This window comes from Carassius carassius, chromosome 31 (assembly GCF_963082965.1).
Source record: "Carassius carassius chromosome 31, fCarCar2.1, whole genome shotgun sequence".
Classification (NCBI taxonomy): Eukaryota; Metazoa; Chordata; class Actinopteri; order Cypriniformes; family Cyprinidae; genus Carassius; species Carassius carassius.
In genome coordinates this window covers 17,487,776-17,508,930 of record NC_081785.1, presented here as the reverse complement: position 1 = coordinate 17,508,930, position 21,155 = coordinate 17,487,776, and the positions used below count along the sequence as shown (strand labels likewise).

At 44.1% G+C, this 21,155-nt stretch overlaps 1 long non-coding RNA gene across 1 annotated transcript; it reads right to left on the bottom strand.

Annotated features, from left to right (window-relative positions):
- Nucleotides 1-19,948: 19,948 nt before the first annotated feature.
- Nucleotides 19,949-20,809, bottom strand: LOC132112105 (uncharacterized). The gene is made up of 3 exons (XR_009424890.1): nt 20,683-20,809; nt 20,179-20,337; nt 19,949-20,042 (listed from the first exon to the last, which is right to left on the bottom strand). It is a non-coding gene; the product is annotated as an uncharacterized LOC132112105 (long non-coding RNA).
- Nucleotides 20,810-21,155: the final 346 nt, after the last annotated feature.

Genomic DNA, 21,155 nt, shown 5'->3' with positions numbered 1-21,155 from the left:
ATTTCTGTGTGACTGGCCACGTGAGAGAACTCCGGCGGGTGTGTCATGAGCATATCAGGTTATCAAGATGAATGGCTAGGTCCATGGATTGTTCGAGGGTCTTTCCTTCCTCCCTGCAGGCTATCTCTGACTGTAGATCGTGGCCGGGGAATAGCTGGGGGGTTCATTTTCCCAGCTCGTCTAAAGCAGCGAGTGTTTTTGGAAAAACAGTGTGTATTCCACAGCGGTGCTGTGACCCTGACGTAGAACAATTAACTCCTCTCCTGTCTCCTTTCCGCTGGCGGAGTGCTCGAACACATCCCGGAATTGACGAATGGAACAGTTGTAAGTGGGGAAAGATATGTGATTACCCTGCTACATCGCTGTAGCCAACTCCAAGGCTTTACCGGTAAGCAGCGAGCAGACGAACGCTACATGGCTCTCATCAGTCGAGTAAGTGAGGGGTTGCTGGTTGATGCAGATGTAGCATTGCATTAGAAAGCCCTTACACTTGCTTGGGGATCCATCATACTTTTCCAGAAGTGAGAGTCGAACACCATGTGGTGCGGAAGATGAAGCGGGAGTGAGAGCGGCAGCGGGTGCTGGTGTTGGTATGGGATTCCCTGTTGGAGCGGCCATATGGAGAGCTTGTAGTGTCTTCACGAGCTCCTCGGTGAGAGAGGTGAGTCTCTGCAGCTGTTGATGATATGTGGCCAGCACAGAGGCTTGGGCAGATACCTCGGAAGAGAGCTGGTAAAACATTGCTGGATCCTGAGTTGGTAAAGTCTTCTGTAACGAGGAGCCAGAGACATTCGGATCCATGTGCAATGTTTATTTAGAAAACATAGTAGTACCAGTTTGACTCAGGGCAGGCCGCAGACAATAGGCAGGTCAGAGACAAAGAAAAGGGCCAGTAGGGCAGGCGGCAGAGGATCGGTAGAATCCGAGAAGTCCAAGATAGTACACAGGTTAACAGTTGGGAATAAACGCTCAGAAATGCTAGACAGGCTAAACAAGACTTCGCGTCGATTAAGTGTTTGGGATCAGCTTTAATAGGGAGTGGAATGAGGAACACCTGGTGGTGATTAGTCTGAGGTACAGGGCATATGGGTAATGTAGTCCAGAACAGCATCAATACTCAGGTGATGGTGCCCTCCGGTGGCCGTTGGAGAGAGCCAAAGAGGCCTGGGTCGTGACAAGTGGAAACTATCTGCATTTAGACATGTAAACATGGTCAATAGATGAAATGCTGTTTAAACCAAGCATCAGAAAGGTAAATAACGGTGATGTAAGTGACTTTGAATGTAGTATGGTTGCTGGTGCTAGACGGGCTGGTCTTAGTATTTTAGAAAACGATAATCTACAGGATTCTCATGCACAATAATTTCTAGGGGTTTACAGGTAATGGTCCAAAAAAGAGAACATATCCACTGAGTAGCAGTTATCTGTGCAGAAAGCCCTTGTTGATGCCAGAAGTCAGAGGACAATGGACAGACTGGTTTGAGCTAATAGAAATGCAACAGTAACTCAAATAACCCCTCGTTACAACTGAGTTATGCAGAAGAGCATCTCTGATCACATAAGTCGAACCTTGAAGCAAATGGGATACAGCAGCAGAAAACCACACTGGGAGCCACTCTTGTCAATTAAAAACAGGATACTGAAGCCACAATTCACACAGGCTCATCAAAATTGGACAATAGAAGATGGTAATGGGGAAAGGGAAATGGTTGCTTGGTCCAATCTCTGCTGTAGCATTTGGATGGTAGGGTCAGAATTTGGCTTAAATGACAAAATTGTTTTGTATAAATAGTTCAGCCTGTTGGTGAAATAGTGTGTGGGATATTTCCTTGGAATATTTCGGGTCCCAATTGAGCATTGTTTAAACACCACAGCCTACCTGAACATTGTTGCTGACTGTGTCCATCTCGTTAGAACGCTAACCCTAACTCATATTGTGATGGCTACTTCCAGCAGGATAACGTGCCATGTCACAATGCTCAAATCATCTTAAACTGGTTTCTTTTAACATGACAGTGAGTTCACTATACTCACTGTACATCTACTATTGGTGTAGATGTAGCCCTTGATGTCCAGCCTGTGACTCAGGCAATCTGTGTCAGTATTTTACTCACATAAAGCTATGGCACGCTTTAAGAAGATAAAGAACAACTTATTTGTATGCTTTTGTGTTTCTCTTGTGTAAAGATCAAAATTTCTAATTTTGTGTTTCACTGGAAAAATAAATAAATAACAGCACATAAGTCTGAAATAAAATAAGGGTGAGGTAATAATTGTATAATTTTGCATCACTGCACAATGCCTCAATGGAGACTGCTCTTTTCTGAAAAGAATGTCTTTTATTTGTAGCAATGTGTCCAAAGAAAGGCAATTCCAAGTAACAGTAAATGAAATCAGAAATTCAGACTTGTCCCTGAACATGAGCTTGTCATTCAGATGAGAACACTTCTCACATTCTGTCTGATGAAGTGGATGTAATGTTTGTCTGGCTAGTTTAGTGTGTGAGAGACAGAAAGCAAATGGATGAGGGTGAATGCCACAGTTTTCTGATAAAGTGAGGACAGGTTGAAAGAGGCTTCTGACTCATGTCTCTCTCATTTCCTTTTTTTTCTCTCTCTCGCTGTCTTTCTAGACTGAACAGTTCCTCAGTCAGTTTTTATGGCTACTTTGTCCTCACCCAGACTGTGCCCTCCTGCGTTTGATGGCTCTGTTCCTCTATTATGGCCTATGTTGATGACTGTGCCCATTGACATTGACTCTGTGTGCTGTTAAGTTAGGACACTGATGGCCACATTGATCATTTTACAGATCTCAGGCTGTAGTTCAATTCAATTCAATTCAATTCAAGTTTATTTGTATAGCGCTTTTTACGATACAAATCATGACCAAGCAACTTTACAGAAAATTACGTTTTTTACAATATTTAGTAGTAGCTTATAAGTGGTGATTGTCAGTGTCATGTGCGTGAGACAGGATTATTCAGAAAATTGAATACAAGACGTAGTTAACCAGATGATGAACATTATTAACAGTAATTATTATATGATGCAATCACAATTGTAGCAATATTTGTTAGTTCTGTATGTTGTTTCAGGGTTAGCATCATCTGAGGTCCTCTGAGGGGTCAGCATTATCTCTTCTCAGGTGTTTTGGATCCAGACTGGAGCTTGTGTAAATCCTAATTACCACAGTATGTAAATCTTGTGGCAAAACAGAGAAACAAATAGAGACATCATTAGTGTAGCTGCTATTCCAACAATGTAAAATTAATTAGTTTAACCCAAGCTATATAATAAGAATTAGAATGTTCATTTTATCAGATGCAACTGCTGTCACAAATTTTAGATTTAAACAGAGAGATAGTGTCTGAACCCCGAACTTTATTAGGAAGGCTATTCCAGAGTTTGGGAGCATAATGCGAAAAAGCTTTACCTCCTTTAGTGGACTTTGCTATCCTAGGAACTACCAAAAGTCCAGCATTTTTTTTTTTTACCTTAGGGAGCATGATGGATTGTAACATGGTAGAAGACTAGTTAGGTACGCAGGAGCTAAACCATTTAGGGCCTTATATGTAAGTAATGATAATTTGGTACGGAAACTGATACGGAACTTAATAGATAGCCAGTGCAGAGACTGTAAAATTGGGTTATTATGATCATATTTCCTTGACCTGGTAAGGACTCTAGCTGCTGCATTTTGGACTATTTGTAGCTTGTTTATTGAAGATGCAGGACAACCACCTAGCTGTGCAATTACAATAGTCCAGTCTAGAAGTCATGAATGTATGAACTAGCTTTTCTGCATCAGAAACAGGTACCATGTTTCGTAGCTCGGCAATGTTTCTAAGATGGAAGAATGCAGTTTTTGTAACATGGTAAATATGGTTTTCAAAAGACAAGTTGCTGTCTAATATAACATCCAGATTTTTGACTGTAGAGGAAGTAACAGTAAATCCGTCTAGTTGCAAACTGTAGTCTACTAGATTCGATGTACTGTTTTTGGGTCCAACAATCTCTGTCTTATTCCGAATTTAATAGGAGAAAATTAGTGGTCATCCAGTCTTTTACATGTTTAACACACTCTGTTAGCTTAGATAATTTAGCATCATTTGCATAACAGTGGAAACTAATCCCGTATTTTCTAATAATATTACCAAGGGGCAACATGTTTATTGAAAATAGAAGGGGACCTAGGACGGATCCTTGTGGCACTCCATATTTTACTGGTGATAAATGAGATGACTCCCCATTTAAATAAACAAAATAGTAGCGTTCGGACAGGTAGGATCTAAACCATCTTATAGCCTGCCCTTGAATACCTGTATAGTTTTGTAATCGATCTATGAGTATGTCATGATCTATGGTGTCGAACGCAGCACGAGGCTTAAAAACCGCCAGCTTAAATGGTTTTGGGATGTGATCTAAAGATAATGACGAGTTAATAATATTTAGAAGCGGTTCTCTGGCTACAGGTAACAACTCTTTCAGTCATTTAGTGAATACAGGATCTAATAAACATGTTGTTGGTTTAGATGCAGTGATACGTTTATTTAGCTCTTCCTGTCCTATAGTTGTAAAGCACTGCAGTTTATCTGTATCTTGCCCTATTTAAGTATGTTTGTGCCATGCCTTATCGTTCAGTTTTGAGCCTATGTTACCTGTTGCAATCTAAGTCTGTTTAAGTTTAAGTCTAAGTCTTTGGACCCTTGCGTCTATTTTTCTATGTACTGTTTCTTGGAAGCCAGGCTTCTCTTGTTTTGTTGTACTTTTTATTAGTAAAGATTGTCTTTTGTTGGAGATCCACGACTCTTTACCGTTTGATCACCCCTGCTCTTGGATTCATTTAGTGGGGATTTAGCTCAATCTGTTAACTCAGTGATTTTGAACACAACAGTCCCAGGTTCAAGCCCCACCTAGAACAGCCCCGTTACAGAAGAAGTATAAGACGCTGTTGAATCTACATTCGCTATAGTATTTCTGATGTTCTCTATTTTATCAGTGAAGAAATTCATAAAGTCATTACTATTAAACATTGATGGAATATCAATGTTTGATAATGTTTGATATAAAGGTGGCGTCTGTTTTTTTTTTGTTAATTTAGCCACTGTGCTAAATAAAAACCTTGGATTGTATTGGTTATTTTCAATGAGCTTATGGATTTGCTCGGCCCTGGCAGTTTTTAGAGCCTGTCTATAGCTGGACATACTGTTTTTCCACGCAATTCTAAAAATGTCCAAGTTAGTTTTTCTCCATCTGCGTTCAAGACTACAAATTTCTTTCTTGAGAGAGTGAGTATTACTGTTATACCATGGCAAAGTATGTTTTTCACTAACCTATTTCAATTTGATGGGTGCAACAGCTTCTAATGTTTTAGAGAAAATAGTGCCCATGTTGCCAGTCATTTCGTCTAGTTCATGTGTATTTTTGGGTACAAACAGCAGTTGAGATAAATCAGGAAGGTTGCTGCTTATAACTACTAGAAAACACCTCAAATTCTAGAATCATTTTAAAATTTTGAATATATAGAGTTTCAGATTAACTTTTTAAGTAACAAATGTTAAATGAGGGAAAAAAATTAATTAGATGCCCAAACCATTTGATCTCATCTAGTTTTCATTTGCTACAGTTGTAGGAGTCTTGTTCTGAGTCATCTTTGGTTCTGTTGTGCCCAAACTTCTGTGCTTTGGCTTGAGAGCAGCTACCATTCCTGGTAATTGCCTCTTTTGTCGTGCATTCTCTCTCATTCGGTTGGTGATACAGCCTCTGTTAAGAACATACTGTCTACTAAGTACAAATAAATGTAGTACTTTAGCTCTATGTAATGGACTAGCATGTTCTCTCAGGGTATCTTCAGATGAAGACCAGTAGTTTAACAGTAGGAGTGGATGGAATGTACACAGTTCCGTTTTTTACAGATCTAGTGTTACATAGGCTATAAGTTACTTAAAGGCACAACTCCACAGTGCACAAACACTTAATGTACTACTTAGAGTTCTCTTACGAGAGCTCTCTCGTACTGCGTCTTAGCTAAGACGCTACGGGAAAAGTCTCTTTTCACGAAATACTGAAGCAAAAAATTATCCTTAATTTTGTATTTTTGTAAAGTGCATTTGCAGCAGTACACAGCCATAGGCGAGACGGCTCGTTCGCTCATTGGCTTGTTCTGCGGCAACTGCACAGCCTATCGAGCGCGGGCTGATGCAACATCAGACCAATAAGGGCGCTTCGCGCCCTTCTTGCCACTTCCCGCCGAAACGGGTGTGGCCCAACCTATAAAAGGAGCTCGAAAAGGCTGACTCACCTGATTTTTCATCTCTTCAGCGAAGCTCACGCATCGCTGGATCACGGAGGAAGCAAGCGCCGTCTGAGAAAGCACATCAGCAGGACGAGCCACTCTGAAGCTGCTGGCATCGCCGCCTTCCATTGCCGTTCCTGCTGCGCTATCCGGCGCCTATATCCTTTCAATCCTGTTATATACAAGCTGTTCTTTATGTGTGTGTGTGTGTTCGCCCTGCGACACACACTCGTAAAAGAGCTCGCGTCTTTTTTAAGATGCCTTCCTGCGGCTCGTCAGAACCCCACTCAGCGAGGGAGACCGGTACGTCATCTGTGTCTCCTGCCTGGGTGAAGATCATGCAGCGCTCGCTCGCTGACGGAGGATGCCCCCACTGCGAGCTGTTGCCATGGTGACTCTGAGGACTCGCCTGGCCTTTTTCTCTGAGCCTGCATTCTCCGCTGCGCTGAGGCGCCGTAAAAGCATCGCTTCCAGCGGATTCTGGAACCGTCTTCAGCTCAACCGAGCTCGCCGGTTCGCCCTGCTTCACCGGCCCCCCCTGCATCGCTTCCCGGTGGGCAGCGCCCGCTGTTTGCCGGCGCGTCGTCCGAGGAAGTCGATTTCAGGGCCGCGTCGGGGGAAGAGGACACGCGCTCTCTGCTAGCTTCGGGCAGTGAGGGCTGGGCGAGCTCCGAGGATCTCGCGCCTTCTGCTCAGAAGCCCAGCAGACGAGCTGACATCGAGAAGGAGCCGGGGCGAAGGCTCGTGTTGGCCGCGATGAGTCTCGGCCGCGAGTGGTTTGCACCAGCGCCCCCCCCCCTCTCGTTCCCGGCTGGATGGTATTTCCCTTTCGGATGAGCGTACTTCTCAAAGCCCGCCTCATTTCTTCCTGAGCTTCACGAAGAGGTGGCGAAGGCTTGGAACGCTCCATATTCAGCACGAACTCGTTCGTCTGTCTCACTAGCATTCTCCACACTGATGATGCTAAAAACAGGAACTACCACTCACTTCCGCCGGTGGAACAGGCGATAGCGACGCACCTTTGTCCGCCCTCTGCTGGACGGCGGCAAAAGCGGTGTTGCCATCTAAAGCCTCCTGTGTGACGCTGCGTCGGCACTACTAACGATGGCTGCTTCATCGAAGCGCAGGTGTACGAGTTCCGCTGTGGCCGAGCTCTCACCCAAGCGCACCGCTGTTTCAGTTCCAGGAATTGTGACTGTCTCAGCGTTTTCTGCAATGCGCAAGCCTGCACAGTTGCCCGCTTGCCTGCACACAAAAGCCGTTATCACAACAGCTTCAGCAACGCAGCTCGAGACCCCCGTTCTCGCTCTACTGGCCGTCGCCCCGCGCCGCGGGGACCGCGGCAGAGGATTACGGTGAGGCCGGGAGCCCCGAAGCCATCCTGGGAAAGCCATCTACGCATGCTGCATGACGCTGCGTCGGCACTACACACGATGGCTGCTTCATCGAAGCGCTGGTGTACGAGTTCCGCTGCGGCCGGGCTCTCACCTAAGCGCGCCGCTGTTTTCAGTTTCCAGAGATTGTGACTGTTTCAGCGTTGTTTGCAATGCGCAAGCCTGTACGGTTGCCCGCTTGCCTGCACACGAAAACCGTTATCACGGCTACCCAGATATTTCCCGAAAAAGGTGTAATTCCTGGTGTCCCGGCCACGGCCGAAGGTGCTATAAATGTAGTGACGATGCCCACTGCTCAGTGCCCATCTCCGCATATAAGCACAGCCCTTCACACAGGGCTCACGCCTATAAAAGCGACTCAAGTCGATCACGCGCACTACATAGTAGACGTGCCCACTCCTCAGTGCCCACAATCACTATGTCACACGCGTCATGTGGTTTCTGTAAAAACGAAACCCGTGCACGTTCGTCCGGCCACGGCCGATGGTGCTATAAATGTAGTGACGATGCCCACTCCTCAGTGCCCATCTCCACATGTAAGCACAGCCCTGCACACAGGGCCTGCGCCCATAATGTCGACTCAAGTTGGTCGCGCACACTGCATAGTAAACGTGCCCACCCCTCAGTGCCCACAATTACTATGTCACACGCGTCATGTGGTTTCTGTAAAAACGAAACCCGTGCATGCTCGTCCGGCCACGGCCGATGGTGCTATAAATGCAGTGACGATGCCCACTACCCAGTGCCCATCTCCACATGTAAGCACAGCCCTGCACACAGGGCTAGCGCACATAAGATCGACACAGATCGGTCGAGCGCGCCGCATAGTAAACGTGCCCACTTCCCAGTGCCCACATACACTATGTCACATACGGCGCGGGGCTTCTGTAAAAACGAGGCCCGTGCACGTACATTCTGCACAGGCAGACAGCGAGTTGAAAGTGGTAAAAGTGCACACATGCAGCCCACGGTTACTCGCAGATATATCGAGTCCCACGGGACCTGCTCAGCCTCCCTCCAGTCGGTTAAGCGCCGGAACGGGGTCGAGGAAGAGCGATCTGCCCGCTGTGATCAGCGCGCTCCCCGCCTCAGATGCGCAGCACACTCGAGCGCCGCCGTTGCCCAGTCAACAGAGCGCGTTTCGCATCCAGCCCTTAGCCATTCATGCAGATGCATGGTCAGTGCTTCCAGGGGTTTCGGATTGGGTGCTAGGCATTATAAAGAGAGGCTACTCGCTACAGTTTTCTCGACGCCCACCGTGCTTTTCAGCGCGCGTCGAAACTACGGTCAAAACAGAAGTAGCACACATACTTCGGGCCGAAATATCAAAACTGTTGAGCAAAGGGGCTGTAGGGCCTGTGTCTCAAAGCGAGGGGGGGCTGTACAGCAGATACTTTCTGGTGCCCAAGAGAGACGGGGGTCTCCGGCCCATACTGGATCTAAGACAGCTGAACAGGCATTGATGAAACGCAGTTTCAAAATGCTCACGACCAGGAAGCTCCTCGCGCAGATTCGCAGAGGGGACTGGTTCATGTCAAGCGGCCATGAAGGCAGACCGTCCTTTGGCCTATGGTCAGAACGGGAAAAGCTCCATCATATCAACTGCCTGGAAATGCTGGCAGTGGAGAACGCGCTGACGCGCTTTTGTCCCCATATCAAGGATCACCACGTCATAGTCCGTTCGGACAACATGTCCGTGGTGTCCTACATAAATCGCCAGGTCGGTCTCGGGTCCCGAAACCTGTGCAGGCTGACGGAACGCCTCCTGATTTGGGCTCAGCGCAACGTGCGCTCGCTGAGAGCAGTGCATGTGCCTGGACTGCAGAATCTGGGTCCAGACAGGCTGTCCAGAGGCAATGTTCCTACGGGCGAATGGTCTCTACACCCGCAAACTGGTTGTTGTGGGAGAGATTTGGCATGGCGGAGGTGGACCTCTTTGTGTCCCACGAAAACGCTCACTGCCCCGCGTTCTTTTCCAAGAACGAAAGCGCGCTGTCACGGAGATGGCCATGCTGCCCGCTTTATGCGTTCCCTCCCGTCTCCCTCCTTCCGCAGGTGATAGAACGGGTGAGAGAAACGAGATGTTCAATACTGCTTGTAGCACCTCTTTGGAAGAACCAACCATGGTTCCCAGATTTGATGCAGTTAGCAGATGTCGCCCCGTGGCCGGTACCGTTGAAGAGAGACCTCCTCTCGCAGGCCAGGGGCTCGATTTGGCACCCTCAACCGGAGTTGTGGTCCCTCTATGTATGGGCACTCAATGGTTACCCGCTGATCTCGCAGTGGGAGTGCTAAATACCATCACTCAGGCTAGAGCTCCGTCGACACGACGTCTGTATGCCTCGAAGTGGTCGGTGTTCTCCAGCTGGTGCACAGCTCGAGGTTATTCACCCCTTAGTTGTGAGGTGACGGAGGTCCTCTCCTTCCTTCAGGAGCTGTTGGATAAGGGCAGAGCCCCATCCACGCTCAAAGTTTATGTGGCTGCTATCGCGGCGTTTTCTGAAACGGCGTCCGGTCAGTCAATAGGAAGGAATGATTTAGTCATCCGGTTCCTCAGAGGAGCTAGGAGGCTGAATCCTCCCAGACCTCCGTCAGTCCCTATGTGGGACCTCGCGGCGGTTTTGGAGGCCTTGAAAGGTCCCCCTTTCAAGCCTATCCAATCGATTAGCCTTCAGCATCTGTCGTTCAAGACAGTATTCTTGTTGGCTCTCGCTTCTGTGAAGCGTGTGGGTGATTTGCACGCGCTCTCGGTGAGCCAGTCGTGCTTGGAGTTTGGGCCCAATGACTCAAGAGTCATACTCAAACCTAGGCACGGTTATGTGCCGAAATCCCTCAACACACCGTTTCGGGCTCAGGTTATTGCCCTGTCTGCCCTGCCGGTGTCAGGGGAGGATGGAGACTCGAGTCCTCTTTGCCCTGTCAGGGTTTTAAGAGCTTATGTGTCTCGCTCTGCTGCCTTTCGGCAGACGGAGCAGCTATTTGTCTCGTTCGGTGGGCGTTTTACATTGGGTTCCCGTAGCGTCTTAGCTAAGACGCAGTACGAGAGAGCTCTCGTAAGAGAACGTACTCGGTTACTAAACGTAACCTCGGTTCTCTCTAGAAGAGCGAACGAGTACTGCGTTCTCTGCCGTGCGCACGATTCACTCTGGTTCGCTTCGGCGATGAAATAAATCAGGTGAGTCAGCCTTTTCGAGCTCCTTTTATAGGTTGGGCCACACCCGTTTCGGCGGGAAGTGGCAAGAAGGGCGCGAAGCGCCCTTATTGGTCTGATGTTGCATCAGCCCGCGCTCGATAGGCTGTGCAGTTGCCGCAGAACAAGCCAATGAGCGAACGAGCCGTCTCGCCTATGGCTGTGTACTGCTGCAAATGCGCTTTACAAAAATACAAAATTAAGGATAATTTTTTGCTTCAGTATTTCGTGAAAAGAGACTTTTCCCGTAGCGTCTTAGCTAAGACGCAGTACTCGTTCGCTCTTCTAGAGAGAACCGAGGTTACGTTTAGTAACCGAGTACGTTATGGGGTTTGTTCAAATCAATTACTCTATAACTTACTCTATTAACAATATCAATAATGATGCCTGCTTTTTAATCAAGAAATATTTTTTTTCTTTCTATTACACTCCTCCTACAACATCTGCTTGCAGAAAGTGCAGTCCTGTAAAAGTTGTCAGGTACTCTTGTGCTATGCTCAAGGCTGATCGATCCTGTTGTCAGCTGTGTCAGACTGTCTGCAGTGTTTTCATTTTAAGCCCACTGCTGCTGCTGAAACACTTTTCTTTCTCATATTGATTTTATGTGTCAAAACTCAAACCCCTGCTGTTCGGAATGTTTCAGGACATCGGGTTGGTCTGGGTCTATAGTTCACTTCTGACTTTGTGGCAGCCGGTGAATTTGAGTTGGCTCACTGATTTTCAAGGATGGTGTGTTGTTGATGTTGGCCAGAGTTTCTGGCTTAAGTTGTGCTGACTGAATGACTCTTCTCTAGTTTACACACGTATGTTTCATTCACCCCCTACCATTATGGATTCATTATGGATTACAAGGGTGGGTGTTTACCCTGATTTAGTCCAGCAAATTTTAAGATTAATTTTAATCAACACAGATTTATATTGTACTATGTTTCTTTAAATGGAATATGTACTCTGGCTTGTATGGAAATCTCTAATGCATACATAAATAATCCATTACACTGCATCTAAGGGCCCATGCATATCCAGCCGGCAAAGCTAAAGAAAAGTTACTTAAATACACAAACAAACTTGCTTGTGACAATTCAAAGTGTTTGTCCAACTGTGACTTTAATGCTTATCCAGAATGCACAGAATATATTTCAAAAGGTAATTCATTATTTATATATTCCACTATTATGTATTCATTATTTTCCATTTCTACATATTCATTACTTTACATTACAGTGACAGGTTGGATTGCGATTTGACAAGCTGGCTTTATGTCAAGAACTCTGACTAATTAATTTAAGTGCATTTACATTGTGTTTTCCACATTCGCATGACTCTAGTTCAGCTTTGGTTGTAAATAGAAACCTTCTCTTTCCAATCAGAATAGCTTGCGTGGCAGGGCTGGCATTTTCATTATATTTAGCCAGAGGGGCTCGAATGAAGGCTCCTCTTTTTTATATTTGAGGAGCCTTATTCCTCCCAACGGTAGCCTGTAGAGAGGTCACGCTAGCTCAACAAACAGACGCTCTGTCTGAAAATGGGGCAGAATTCACATTCAGATCCTTCCCACTGTACTACTACGCTCGCTTTTCCAGTGATTGATTGGGCAGGGTGGTTATTTTGGCGTTTACCAACGCCAGAAAACCCAGAGCAGTCATGCAAAGTAAGAGTGTGTTCTATTGTAATTTTATCATAGCTTTATAAATACCTAGAAATATGGAAACTTGAGAGATGTTAACACTGACTGATTTTAAATGATCAGAATTCGTTCATGTCAATGAGGGTTTGCAATTTTCTGCAACATGACTCACAACAACCAATGGTGAGCAGAGAAAACTTTATGCAAACATGTAGTGGCATAATGCACCAGCTACTCATGTGAAAGAAGGAATTTATTCATATATTTATTTATTTGTAATACTTTTAATCAGAAAAGATGCACTAACTGTATTTTCATTGTTTACATTTCTCTTTCAAATAAATGCTCTTCTTTTGACCTTTTTTTTATACATCAGACCATCTAAAAAAGACATATCATAGATTCAACAAAAGTATTATGTAGAACCAGTGTTTTTAACATTGGTAATAATTTTTTAAGCACCAAATCAGCTTATGTGACACTGAAGACTGCAGTAATGGCTGCTAAAAATTTAGTTTTGCATATTTTAACACACACACACACACACACACACATATATATATATATATATATATATATATATATATATATATATATATATATATATATATATATATATATATATATATATATATATATATATATATACTCTCAAAGACAAATAAAATAATTATAATTATAAAATAAATAAATAAATAATAGCATTATCCACCTTATTTTTCCTGTAAGTCTGGGAGTAGCGATGTCTATATTTTGAGAATTTCTGTATTTGATGTGATCAAATACTAGACTTTTAGACTTTTGCTAAAAGACAGAAATCTAGAAAATCATGCAAAAAATATTACATCACATAAAGTATAAATTAAGAGTAAAATATATATTATTATATTTATTTATCATTTATATACTATTTCACTCATGATGCATGACATCACTAATTGTGGGCGGGGCCTGTCTCATGGGTCATGGACAGCTACGCTGCTAGGTAAGCAGTCTTCAAAGGGTGCCTTTGTCTCTCTATGATTTATCTCACTTTCTCCATGTACAAATCATCACATCCCCATCTAATGCTAAAACCTGCCTCTTATTACCATCCCGTTGCACTGCCCCAACAGAATTTCACCTTTGATTCATTGTGAGATGGTTCAGAGAAACATGTCATTATTGTCTCTCGCCCTCCCAAAGATCAAAGCATACGTGGGTGATTACAGGGAGTAGGAGCTCTTTGAAAATTTTACATGTGTAGCAGTTTAGTTTGTGTGTGGGGAGCACAGGAACAGGTCCGCCTCAACTCCTCTGTGACCAGAGCCCGTCACTCATCCGCACACCCTGACTTAATTTGTTTGCTTTTCACTTTTATTTTAGAATATACACTATTTCGCTTTCTTCTATTTTCACAAAAGTTATGGGGTCTTTTATTTTTGTGTGGTCCTTATTTTGGTTTATTTATATGGATGGAATCGTTAGGGTAAGAAGACCTAATGTGATGAGAGACTGAAGTATATACGGTGGTAATAAAGTTGTGTTGTGGTCTTTCATAAAGCAAGATTCTGTCTATGGTTCTGTATACATATCAAAACATAATACAATTCTTAAAAATACAAATGAGATGATATCCGCTTATTAGAGAATGTGCATTGTTTCTTGCACAGGAAAACACACATGAGATGTACAATTCATGAAAAAATAGGACTCTTATGAAAAAGTTATTTTTAAAGCAATAGTTCACCAAAAAATTTAAATTTGCTGAAAATTTACTACGACCCAAGATGTGGATGAGTTTGTTTCTTCATCAGAACAGAGAAGAGAAATGTAGCATTACATCACTTGCTCAACAGTAGAGTGAATAGATGCCATCAGAATGAAACAAACAGCTGATAAAAAACACTACAATAATCCACAAGTCATCCAAATGTCTCCAGTTAACATTTTGAGAAGTGAAAAGCTGCATGTTTGTAAAAAAAATAAATAAAAAAATCATTAATAAATTCTCTGCATTTTCACTTCCTGCTGAAGTATGAGTCCCATCTCCACATACTGTTTCTCTAGTGGAAAAGTCTAGTCTTAATCAAGCATCGTTTACATGTGAAAACAGTTCTTAACAAATATGTAGATGGATTTTGATGTGAGAGGACAACCGGGGTGGACTTTTTCACCAGAGGAAGCATTATTATGGATTATGGATTTGCATTTTGGCCAGAAGTGATGGTTTAAATTTATAACTCCTTAATGATGGATTTGGCTTTTCACTTGACAAGACATTAATTGATGGACTATAAAGTCGCGTTGTCGATTATTGTTGATAATTTCCAATAAAGAAGCAAACGTCTCGGTTACGTCTGTAACCTCGGTTCCCCGAGAAGGGAACGAGATGATGCGTCGATAAAGCTTTGGGAATGCATTCTGCGTGAGTGCGTCTGAAGCATCCATGTCAACTAGTCCAATGGCGAGAGTGAGCGTCAGGAGTGACGTCACGACCAGGAATTGATAAAAACCCCAACCGGAGCAACCGGTGTTAGCTTCGACAGTGCCGAAGCAAGTCGATCACAGGAACGAAGGAAGTATGGCAGGGAGACGCATCGTCTCGTTCCCTTCTCGGGGAACCGAGGTTACAGACGTAACCGAGACGTTCCCCATCGAGGGAGAGACGATGCGTCGATAACGCTTTGGGAATGAGAATACCCAAACCGCCATATTACAAGTGCCTGAGTGTCAGCCAGAAAAACCAACGGCTCAAGAATTAAAAACCTGAGACCCGGGAGTAGCGTCCAGGTCTAGGCTATAAAACCTGACGAATGTGAGTGGCGAGGACCAGCCTGCCGCATCGCAAACATCCTGAAGAGAGGCCCCAGATAATAAGGCTCTAGAAGCCGCCATACTCCTAGTAGAATGAGCTCTGACCCCCAAAGGGCACGGTAGGTCAGAAGACTCATAGGCAAGAAGGATAGCCCCAACTATCCACTTACTAAGTGTCTGTTTAGTGGCAGGAAGACCTATCTTAGGTGACCCGAAACAAACAAACAGCTGATCGGATTTCCGAAAAGAAGAAGTCCGATGAACATAAGTGTCCAATGCTCGCACCGGGCACAAGAGGTTAGACTTTTCCTGGTCCGATGATGCAAACGGGGGAGGACAGAAAGCCTGCAGAACAATAGGTCTCGGAACAATGGTCGGTACCTTAGGGACTTATCCCTGCTTAGGGTAGAGAAATGCTTTGACCATCCCAGGTGCAAATTCAAGGCAGGTGGGAGAAACCGAGAGAGCCTGAAGGTCTCCGACTCTTTTTAGGGACGAAATAGCAAGGAGAAAAGTAGTCTTAAACGAAAGAAACTTCTCAGAGACAAAATCTAGGGGTTCAAAAGGAGCCCTATATAGGCCTTCTAAAACTATAGCCAGGTCCCAGGCCGGCACTCTAGTACGAGTTGCAGGTCTCAGCCTCAAGGTGCCACGAAGGAAATGGCCACGTAAACTTTTAAGGTGGATGGACATAGACCAGAAGTGAAGCGGTCTTGCAAAAACTCAAGAACTGAGCCAACAGAGCAGTGGGCGGGGTCACACAAGAAAAAAAATTCCATTCGAGTCTATAAAGTTTCCTCGTAGCTGGAGCTCTGGAGCTAAGAATGGTCTCCACAACCTCAGTTGAGAGACCACTCTCTATGAGTTGCGCCCCCTCAGAGGCCACACCCAAAGCTTCCAAATCTCTGGCCGGGGGTGAAGTGTAGTGCCCCCGGCCTGAGATAGAAGGTCTTTCCTGATCGGGATCTCCAAGGGAGGACCGTCGAGGAGATGAATCAGGTCCGCAAACCAGATTCGACTCGGCCAGTGTGGAGCTACGAGAAGTAGACTTACTCCGTCCTGGCGGACTCTCTACAGAACTCCTGGGAGCAGAGCAACAGGGGGAAAGGTGTACAGACGCAGCCTCGGCCACCTCTGTACCATAGCGTCCAACCCCAGGGGGGCTGGATGAGTAAGGGAGAACCATAGTGGACAGTGCGTCGTGTACTGAGACGCAAACACATCCACTTTTGCTTGGCCATAAGATTCCCATATGAGCTCCACCACCTCGGGGTGAAGCCTTCATTCCCCTGACCTCAGCACCTGCCTCGACAGGGTGTCTGCTCCAATATTCTGAGGCCCTGGTATATACATTGCCCTCAGAGAGCGTAATTTCCCCAGGGACCACAGGAGGATCTGGTGCGCTAATTTGCAGAGTGGGCGCGAGCGCAGACCCCCCTGACGGTTGATGTAAGAGACCACCGATGTATTGTCTGTGCGGACCAGCACATGATGGTCCCTCAGGTCTGGCAGGAAGTGCCTCAACGCTTTGAAGACCGCCATCATCTCCAGGCAGTTGATGTGCCAAGAGTGATGATGGCTCTCCCACAGACCCTGAGCTGAGCGGCCTTCCATTACCGCTCCCCAGCCGGTAAGGGAAGCATCTGTCGAGATGGTAACCCGATGACAAAGAGCTCCCAATACCGGACCCTGGGACAGGAACCAGTGTTCTCTCCATATGACCAAGGCGCGGAGACACCGCCGCGTGATCTTGATCGTACGAAGTGGGTTTCCCCTCGGGGAGAACCCTCTGGTCCTGAGCCACCACTGTAAAGGTCTCATGCCCAGCAGGCCAAAGGGGATCACATTGGACGCTGCTGCCATGAGACCCAACAATCTCTCGAACTGTTTTACAGTGCGTGACTGGCCTAGCTTTAGCTCTGATGTGGCTGGGAGGATGTTGGCTACACGAGCGGGCGAAAGAGCGGCTCGCATCGTGACCGAATCCCATACCACCCCAAGAAAAGTGGTCCTCTGTAATGGAGATAGCACACTCTTCTTGGTATTGAGCCTCAAACCCAACTTCTGCATATGAGCGAGGACGAAATCTCGATGCCGAACCGCCAACTGTTTTGATTCCGCTAAAATCAACCAGTCGTCCAAGTAATTCAGAATACGTATGCCCTGCAGCCTGAGCGGGGCCAGAGCTGCATCTACGCATTTCGTGAATGTGCGGGGTGAGAGAGCTAGACCGAAGGGAAGTACCCGATACTGGTATTCTTTGCCCCCGAAAGAAAACCTTAGGAACTTCCTGTGCTGAGGGAGGATGGAGATATGGAAGTACGCATCTTTTAGGTCTATCGTGACGAACCAGTCCTCGGATCTGATTCGAGTCACGATCTGTTTGAGTGTCAGCATCTTGAATTTTAATTTCTGAACTGTACGATTCAACAGACGATGATCTAAAATGGGACGCAGCGCTCCATCCTTTTTTGGAACAATGAAATAACGGCTGTAAAAACCCGATGCCCTGTCGGGAGGATACAGCTGCTCTATAGCATTTTTCGCTAAAAGAGATTTCACTTCTTGCTCCATGACCAGAGCCTGCTCGGGATGCACTACTGTGAGCAACACCCCATTGTAGCGAGGGGGACGAGAACCGAACTGGATTCTGTAACCCTTCTCTACTATCTGCAGGACCCATTGAGATATATAACGCATGCTCCACTCCCAGACAAACTGCACAAAGCTCGTGTGTATCCCCACCTGTTAAATAACGCGGGCAGGGAGAAGCACACGGTTTGAATAGTTGCTTCGCCATGATATATAAACTTTGAACAAGACAACAGTAAATATGACAGACAGGTTTGACACAGATCGCTTGCTGAGGCACAGAAAGCTAACACCGGTTGCTCCGGTTGGGGTTTTTATCAATTACTGGTCGTGACGTCACTCCTGACGCTCACTCTCGCCATTGGACTAGTTGACATGGATGCTTGAGACGCACTCACGCAGAATGCGTTCCCAAAGCATATATATATACACTGTAAAATGTAATTAGTTGACTTTACTTAGAAAAATTGAGGAAACCGATTGCCATAAAATTTCCAAGTAAAGTATTTTATAAATTTTTAGTTGGCACAACTTAATAACATTTGTATACCAAACTTTTTAATCAAGTATACTTGAGTAAAGCTGACTCAAAATCATTAGTTGTGTTAACTTCTTATTAGAGTTCACATTACCAGGAAAAAATTTGGAAACTGATTGCCTTAAAAAATTGAAGTAAGCTGAACTAAAAAAATTAAGTAAAGACAACAGCAACAAAAGCAACACCTGACCTCAGGTAAAACATTATTTATTATTAATTGTAAAATACAGTGTACCAAACAATCATTTAGACACTCCTAAATATAAAACAGTTTTTACTTTAATCACAAAAAGCACATCTCTTGTTAACAAATGTGCAACGCAAGTGCAACCAAAATAAAAAAAAAATATGACTGATGAATGAATTTTGAATTTGACAATCTTTGACCTGAAATGAACAGAACAGTTGACCTTTTAAAAGCATCAACGTTAGCTTAATGCAGGACAATTTATTACACTTCCAAAAAAAAAAACAATAACCTTGCAGTGTAAAAATATTTTAAACAAAAACATTTAACAATAAAACCATTATACGATTCAAAACTTTTTTGTGCATTTTAGAAAGTTTGTGCAACAAGCTTAAAGGTATGGTAAAGGGATAGCCCAAAACTGACAATTCTGTCATAATTTACTCTCCCACATCTCATACCAAACCTGTAAGTTTGGATAGTGTCTGAAACACACATACAAATATTTTAAATTAACCCTGAGCGGTTTATGTCCCTCTATTATCAAGATGTCTTTGTGACTTGTTTTAAGACTAGACCCTTTCTCTTACAGTTTTGGAACGAGATGAGGGAGTGTAAATAATGACAGAACGTTCAGTTTTGGGTGGACTATCACTTTAAAACAATCTGAAAAAGCCTTCACTTACATGAGCAGCATGTTTTTAAGGGACTGTAGTTTTGGTTTCAGGGATTTGTGTCCCAGAGAAATAAACACTCTTTGAATAAAATCAAAGGTGTTCTTGAGCTGTGGAGGGTACTCCAAATTGAATGCATATATCAGCCCAAAAAGTAGCCACATGGCATCCGGGAGGTTTTCAATATTGTCCATCACAATGGCTCCTTCGAGGATAATTGCGGTGTGTGAATCCTCTAAATGCAGTGCTTGTGCAGAATCCTGGCTGCCTTCTGTTATCAGTTAGAATCCCGATGGAAATCTGGGGTATGTCACAATCACAGTCCTTATAAAAAAAAAAAGGAACAGCAATATTAAAATTCTGGTTATATTAGAAATAGTTAATCTCACAAATGTACATGTATCTTAAAGAATCAGGACCATCACTTTCTGTTCAACATACAACTAACAGAGATAAACAATGGTTAAAATACTGTGTGAAAGTTAGACATTATAAAACAGAATGAACAGTACAATGACGGCAGAACATACACAAGAAAATGTACAATTACATTTAAAAAGATTTGTGTCTGGTCTGTTTCTGGGACTGAATGCCTATTTGTGATGTATGTGTGGGGGATTAGAGTTTAGAATGAAATATACAAAGAATGGTACTTGCCAATGTTGCTTTGAAAAAGTCAGAGGTTTCTTCTCCAAGAAGGAGAGGAAGTCCACGAAGAACTGCTGTGCGATTAGCAGTGATGTCAGTGCCCTGGAAAAAGTATTTAAAATTGGTCAGAAAGAAACCCATTTTAAAATGAAGTGATTACAGTGCCCTGAAAAAAAAAACTTACATAGAATGAAGTTTTATATAATTTGGTTGAAGAAAGAAGCAATGACAAGCTTACCTTCAACTTGATTTGATCAAAAAACTCTGAAAGCCTTTTTCCAACTGTCCCTTTTTTGGTTTCAAAAATTTTCAGAAATCGAGCTGTATGTTGATCAAGTGCTGTGAAAAAATCTTGCTTGAGGTTTTTGCTTGTGATGCGAACAAACTCTGAATTGATCTGTAAAAGGAAAAAGAACAATGCTTTATCTATTCGGCTTTTTGGTTACGGCTTTTGGTGTTAAAGGGATATTTGAAAATTGCCACAATTACTCTCATCGTGTCCCAAATGTAACAGACATTCTTCATATAAACGCAAATGTGTATATTTATAAAAAGAGTTAATATATGGTCTTATGGATTAATGTCACGATCAATGTATATATGCTTTTAAGAGCTTTCATATTCTTCACACTCAGAGATGGACGACTTTAGGAATTTGTATCTGAAGAAATTCATATAAATCTGGAATGACATGAGGGTAAGTAAATGTAGTGTTAGGTTGTGTGATTTAATTGTTACTTACTTGTCATTCTGTGAAGAGTGATGGCCATCTTTGAAGAGTCTCTTTTACTGGAGACTCAATCTCAACAATCTCCTTTCTCCTCAAGGAAAAAGTGGAATCCGTGTGCTGTGATATCAGGGTGGAACTTGGATGACATTTCTTCATTTCCTCCACAAGTTGTAAGCGTTTAGATTCCATGCTGCACTCATCCTCACCAGCAGGATAATTGGGAAGAAAATTGATTTCAAAATGTTTAGGCCTTTTAACACTTCTTAAAGGATCTTGGCCTCCCCTTTTCCCTACATTTATAAGAACATCTGTGCATCCAGCTCGCCGTAGCTTCGTTCTGTAATTTCCCATTTTAAACTCGAGGATGTTCTTCCAGCCATTCCATCCAGTGGAGGAACCTGGTTCAGTGAGGCATAGATGTTTTTGACTAGTGAAGATGCAACATCATTGAAATCGTCATCAGAGGGATATGCTTTGAAGCTGTA